Source organism: Artibeus jamaicensis, unplaced genomic scaffold, assembly GCF_021234435.1.
Source record: "Artibeus jamaicensis isolate MK-2021 breed Jamaican fruit bat unplaced genomic scaffold, CSHL_Jam_final contig_513, whole genome shotgun sequence".
Classification (NCBI taxonomy): domain Eukaryota; kingdom Metazoa; phylum Chordata; class Mammalia; order Chiroptera; family Phyllostomidae; genus Artibeus; species Artibeus jamaicensis.
Window position 1 is genome coordinate 273,391 of NW_026521867.1, and position 6,723 is coordinate 280,113.

The window sequence follows — 6,723 nt, forward strand, 5'->3', positions numbered from 1 at the left end:
GACAAAAATAAAATAAAATTAAAAGACATGTAAATAATGAAAGTACATATAAGAAAACTTCAATATACAGAATATATGGACTCCCACAAGCCAAGAAAAAGGCACAGTCCAATAGAAAAATGAGCAAATGAACAATCAGTTCATAACATAGAAAGCACAAATGGCTGGAAAATGCCTTGCAAGAGGTGGAGCCATTTGATCAATGTCAGAAATGCATGAGCTGTTGAGCTGTGTGGAGAGTGCAATGACCTATAGATGGATACAATGCCTGGTAAAAGTGAGCTCCTGCAGATGGTGGTAAGCAGTGGGAACCAGAGCCATCATGAACCCTTCCCTCAGTGGGCCCTGCCACAGGTTGAGGAGGAAAGTCCAATGAAGGAGGAGGGAACCCAGCCAATGGTAGAGCCAGAGGGTAAAGGAGGCCATACTAAAGATCCCAGCCCTGGGCAGCAGGCAGGCCACATCTAGGTTCCTGACTTGAAAGCAAGCACAAGGTGTAACAGGGTACAGCCAAGGGGGTAGGGGGCACAAATGGGAATTTTTAATGGGGTCCAGAACTCAGGGTGTCCAGAAAATACTAAAAAAATATACATATAGAATGTCCTCATCCCCACAAGTCTGAGCTGGGGGATGGGACACATGGAACAGGGCCATTGAGAGTTGTTTTGTACAGCAACAGTTTTGCAGCTAACCTCTGGCATGGTCGTTTAACATATCTATAACCTTTAACTGGTTTCATAGATATGTTAAATAGCTGTGGCCATGCTTTGAGCCAGGGGGATGGGAGTGACTTCTTACCCAGGATGTAACTGGAAGGCAACTCCCCCTGATTACAGAAACTGCATGACAGCTTGGAGATGACTGGATCCATGCCATGGGGCCACACCTGCCCAGACTTACTGTGGCAGCCCAGTGAAGATGGAAGAATGCTGGGGATGCTGGAATGTGTAAGTGATTGTGGGAGGAGTCAGAAATGATGCTGCAGAGGAATATTGGTGCTGGGATTTAAACCCAGATGCAGCAGCCATACTGGAGTTTTTTGGGTCCATGATGCTTTGGCAAAAGCTGGGACTGTGCAGCTTTAGGGTGCTCCCTTTTTGCCACGTGGCTTATGAAGCAGGAGAGACTTTGCATAAAAGAAAAGTGGTGAAAGAACTCTTGCTGGTGGGCCATGAGAAGGTGCCACATGGTTTTGGATTAACTGGAGATCATGGTAGTGACACAGCTGATGGTGCCGGAACCAGGGGGCTGCCTGAATCACAGACTTCTACTTCTTTTCCTGAAATATGGTACCCTGGACTGGGCAAAGGGGAGAAGGAAGGACTGTGTGCGTCTGTGGGTATTCTAAAGAATTTTAGTGTTTTTAATGAAGACATTAAGTCACTACCCAAATTCTGTATAACCTTTTAAATAAATAACCCCTTTCCTTTTCACCAATCTCTGTCATTGAGAGATGTCTTTCCTTGGTGGTGGGCAAGGTGAACTTAGTATGGGGGGGACCCCTGAAGCACAGGATTGGGTTCATTCAGTAATAGTATATAATTCTCCCCCCTCCCTGGGTCTGTTCCATAACAAAGGGAGAGGAATTTGGTTACTGGAAAGACAGCTATGACTATCTGGAAAAGGAGCTACTGAGTGGTGTAGGCTACAGAGTATCAGCCACCCTTGAAAAAGCTAACAAGATGTTTCTGAGAACATCCAGAGCAAGAGAAGCAGCTCTGGATGGCAGTTTTGGAAGCATTATGAGAAGACTCCATTTGATCAGTCAGCTTTTATTGAAGAGCTTTTTTCAGTGATGGCTGTCAATCACTTGAAGGAAGAATTTGGCTGTGATTATTGATAGACAGTAGTTAAATGCAGTTAAAAGAGGAAGAAACTACCTGAGGAGAGACCCAACATTCCATTGTTTCTTGGGTTTATTCCAAATAGTTCTGTATCAATAAAAAATTTTCTTTTCTTTTTTAAAAATTATTTTATTGTTGTTCAGTTTAGTTGTTAGCATTTACCCACCACCAGTCCCCCCACAGTCATCCCCACCTCCCTCCCCTGCTCCCACCCCCTCTTGGTTTTGTCTACGTGTCCTTTATAGTTGTTCCTGAAAACCCTTCCCTCTTTTTCCCCTATTATCCCCTCCAACCTCTCCTCTGGTTACTGTCAATTTGTTCTTAATTTTAATGTCTTTGGTTATATTTTGCTTGCTTTTTTCTTTTGTTGATTCATTTCAACTTGTAGGTGAGATCATATGTGGTATTTGTTCATCTCTGCCTAGCTTATTTCACTTAGCATAATGCACTCCAGTTCCATCCATTCTGTCACAAAGGGTAGAAGCTCCTTCTTTCTTTCTGCTGCCATCATGTAAATGTACTACAGTTTTTTGATCCACTTGTTTATTGATGGGCACTTAGGTTACTTCCAGCACTTGGCTATTGTAAATTGTGCTGCTATGAACATTGGGGTGCATGGGTGTTGGGAACTTCCCTGCCTGGTTTCAGAAGCTGTAACCCCCCACAGCTAAGGCTGAGTTAAAAGACCTCAGGATCCTAAGCCACTAAGGAGATAAAGCTGATCTTACTGGTAGGGGCCTGCCTCTGCCCGCTTTACTTCATCCTACTTGGTCCCAGGCAGATGACTGGTTAGCCAATGACAGATAAGATTCCTCAAGGGAGGGATGACCTAGGACAGGTATAGTCATGATGGGGCCATCAGGGAAGGAGTTGGGGGACTATAGAAAAAGGGGGTGATGGACCTTCACCCCTCGGCTTTGACTTAGCCTGAATCCTCAAGCTGGCAGTAAGAAATCTCTTAATCTCTTGGCTGCCTTACTTCCCCTGCCTGACTTAAACCTGAAACAATGCTGCAGGGTGGTGCAACCCTGGGCAGGAACAGGAGGTTCCCCAGGGTGATCAGGCCTAAGAAAGAATGCATAAAATCTTGTGAAAACTGCTTTGCTAAGAATGCCCTCAAATTTCTGATAAGGATCCAAGCAAAAAATGAGTTTGCTTCCCAAAGTTTTATGGCCCTTTAGCTAACTCAGCCTAACTCAGAATAAGCCCTCATAGTTCTTTGAATGTTATCTATTGTTTGATCATTACTGCCTGTCAATGATTAATGAGCTTTACCTGTATTCCTGTGCAAACTGAACCCAATAAAAGCCCATTGAGGAACAGGCTCAAGGCCCTTCTCCTTTCAGAGATAAGCCATCTTTCTTCCCCAAGCAGATCATGTCTTGGTAGACTTATTTGCAGCCGTGGCAGCCGGGGGGGGGGGGGGCTCTGTGGGTGGAGATCCCCCACACTTAGGTTCTTTTGGATTGGCGTTTCAGGGTTCTTAGGATATAATCCCAGCAGTGGAATTGCTGGGTCAAAAGGTAGTTCCATTTTTAGTTTTCCAAAAATTTTATTTTTGAAAAAAATTAGCTGTGCAGAAGAGGGCAGTGACTTCACAGTTGGGAAAAAGGAAAAAAGCCCTGTTAAACAAAAAGTATCTTAGAGGATTATTGACAACTGCCTTAAAAAATGTCCTGAAACACCTATGGTTTTGACTCTGTTATTGATCTAGAATATTTTTTTGCATTGAGAAAAATTACTTTCATATTTCATTGTAAGAAATGGTTTTGAGAGAATAATTCATGACCAAGACACAATGCCAGTACAAGAGCCTGCTGATACTAATTACATGAGAAAAAGTAATGTATCCAACGTACGGCACACGAAGTCTTTGTGTTATTTAGACTAAAGCCTATTGAGAAAACTTTGAAGATTCCACTTTGTGATCTAGCCAAGCCATAGTTATCAAAGGCTAAACTTATAGTGTACAATAAATTGAGTATTCTTAGTATACCAGAAAGATAAACATACTACTGTTAATTATGTATTGTGTGTTATACTTAAAATTTTTTTTAAGAGAGAGACAGAGAGGGAGAGAGACAAGAGAGAGAGAGAAAGAAAGATATAGATAGATAGATAGATGATAGTTAGATAGATAGATAGATAGATAGATAGATAGATAGATAGATGGAAACATTGATTTGTTGTTCCACCCACTTATGCATTCATTGGTTGCTTCTTGTATGTACCTTGATCGGCAAACAAAACCACAGACCTGGAATATTGGGGTGATGCTCTAACCAACTGAGCTACCCGGCCAGGGCCATGTGTACTATCTTAAAGTGCTTTCAAAAGTATCTGCAATTTTGTTTATACATGTGTCTTGACCATTTATAAAGCAGTTATGATCTACAACTCAAGAAAATTCATTAATTTGACCATTTAAAAATATATATATTATTGATTATGCTATTATAGCTGTCCTGATTTTTCCCCATTTGCACCCCTCACCCAACACCCTCCACTCCCTCAGGCAATCCCCACATTGTTGTTCATGTCCATGGGTCATACATATAAGTTCTTTGGCTACTCTATTTCCTATACTGTACTTTACATCTCCATGGCTATTCTGTAACTGTCTATTTGTACTTCTTCATCCTTTCACCTCCTCACCCATTCTCCCCATAATCCCCTCCCATCTGACAACCATCAAAGCCCTCTCCATATCTACGATTCTGTCTCTGTTCTTGTATGGATGGTTTATTTTTAAATTCAATTGTTGATAGGTATGTATTTTTTCCATTTTATTATTCATAGTTTTGGTCTTCTTTTTCTGAAATAAGTCCCTTTAACATTTCACATAATAATGGTTTGGTGATGATGAACTTCCTTAGATTTGTCTTGTCTGGGAAGTTCTTTATCCACCCTTCAATTCTAAATAATATCTTTCCTGGGTAGAGCAATCTTGGCCATACGCCTCTGCTTTTCATGATTTTTGAATATATCTTCCCATCCCTTCTAATTTACAAAGTTTCTTTTGAGAAATAAGCTGACAGTCTTATGGGAATTACCTATAGGTAACTAACTGCTTTTCTGTTGCTGCTTTTAAGATTCTCTCTTTTTCTTTAATCTTGGGTAACTTGATGTGTTCCTCTTTGGGTCCAATTTCCTTGGCATTCTCTGTGCTTCCTGGATTTCCATGTCTATTTCTTTAAACAAATCAAGGAAGTTTTTGTTCTTTATTTTTTTCCAATAGATTTCCAATTTCTTGCTCTTTCTCTTCTCCTTCTGGCACCCCTTTAATGCCAAAGTTGGAACACTTGAAGTTGTCCCAGAAGCTCCTTACATTATACTTGTTTTTTGGATTCTTTTCTCTTCTTGTTCGGATTGGTTGTTTTTTGTGTCCTTATGTTCTATATCACTGATTTGCTTCTTGGCTTCATCCACTCTACTATTGTTTCCCTGTAAATTGTTCTTTATTTTTGATTAGTGTATCTTTTGTTTCTGACTAGATCTTTTTTATTCTATTGAGGTCCTCACTAAGTTCCTTGAGCATTCTTACAACCAATGCTTTGAACTCTGCATCTGATAGATTGCTTATCTCCATTTTGTTTAGCTCTTTTTCTGGAGTTTTGATCTATTCTTTCATTTGAATCATGTTTCTTTGTTTCCTTGTTTTGGAAGCCTTTCTTTGTTTGTGTCTATGTATCAGGTAGAGCTGCTTTGACTCCATGTCTTTGTAGTGTGGTCTGGTGCAGTAGGTGTCTAGTAGGGTCCAGTGGCACAACCTCCCCTATCACTGAAGTTGGGTACTTGAGGTGTGTCCTTTGTGTGGCCTGAGTACACCCTCATTTTGTAGTTGACCCTTGGTTGCTATTGGCTGATCAATGGGAGAGATTTACCCTGGACAGTCAACTGAAAGAATTGACTGTGACCACTGACCACAAACCTCTGCCCTCTGTGGAGTATTAGCTGCACAGGGGTAGGGTGTTGGTGTTCTGATGTGGTCTGTAGCTGTCCACTGGTTGTGCTGGTCCTGGGGTTTCCCAGGTGGTGCAGACCAAGATCAGCCCCCCCATATGTTATTCCTAGGGCCACCTTGCTTGAGCCATAAAGCCATCAGAGATGGCTGCTACTTGTGCTGGGCTTAGAGATTCCCAAGTGAAGCCAAGCTGTGAATCTCTGCTGGCTGCTCCTAGTGCCAGACATGAACCTCACTGAGGCCAGCTGTTGCTTTTTTGAGAGGTGTTAGGAAGTTGTGCAGCATGAGCCAAGATCAGCCACTCTTGTTATTAGTTATGCACCATCATTTGAAATAATAAAATTTTTTGTACTATGTGAAAAAATACAAATGACCGATAATTATAAAAAGGTGACCAATTGTACTAGTAATCAAGGAAATGTAAAGAAAAAAAAGTGGTGAAAGAATACCATTTGCAATCATCATATTTGTTAAGAGCAAAATTGGACAATACAAACCACAAGAAAGGGTATGAAGAAATGGGTACTTTGTATACTGACACAAGAAACATAAATTGTACAGGCAAATGTGAAACTGAAAATTAACAGTGCACATGTTTAGGAATTAGATCATAGAATCTAGAGTTGTAGGTGTAGGCTTTAATGAAATATTTTAATTGCTTCGGTTGTCATGTAGCTTATAGTCAAAGATTAAGAAAGTATATTAGCCACTTACAGTTTAAAGATTAAGAAAATATTCTTGTCATGCCCTGAAGGCCTTCCTGTAACATGAATTCCAGGAAAATATGTTTCAAAGTACACTTTGCTTAAAAGTCAGGCATACATATGATGGGATATGACTTGCCCCCCACCAAAAAAAGAATGAAATCTTTCCATCTGCAACAACATGGATAGACCTACAAGGTATTGTGCCAAG

The 6,723-nt window shown here is 40.8% G+C and overlaps 1 pseudogene; it reads left to right on the forward strand.

Moving 5' to 3' along the window:
* The first annotated feature begins 202 nt into the window (after window positions 1-202).
* LOC119055822 (EP300-interacting inhibitor of differentiation 1-like) lies at window positions 203-1,840 on the forward strand (annotated as a pseudogene).
* Window positions 1,841-6,723: the final 4,883 nt, after the last annotated feature.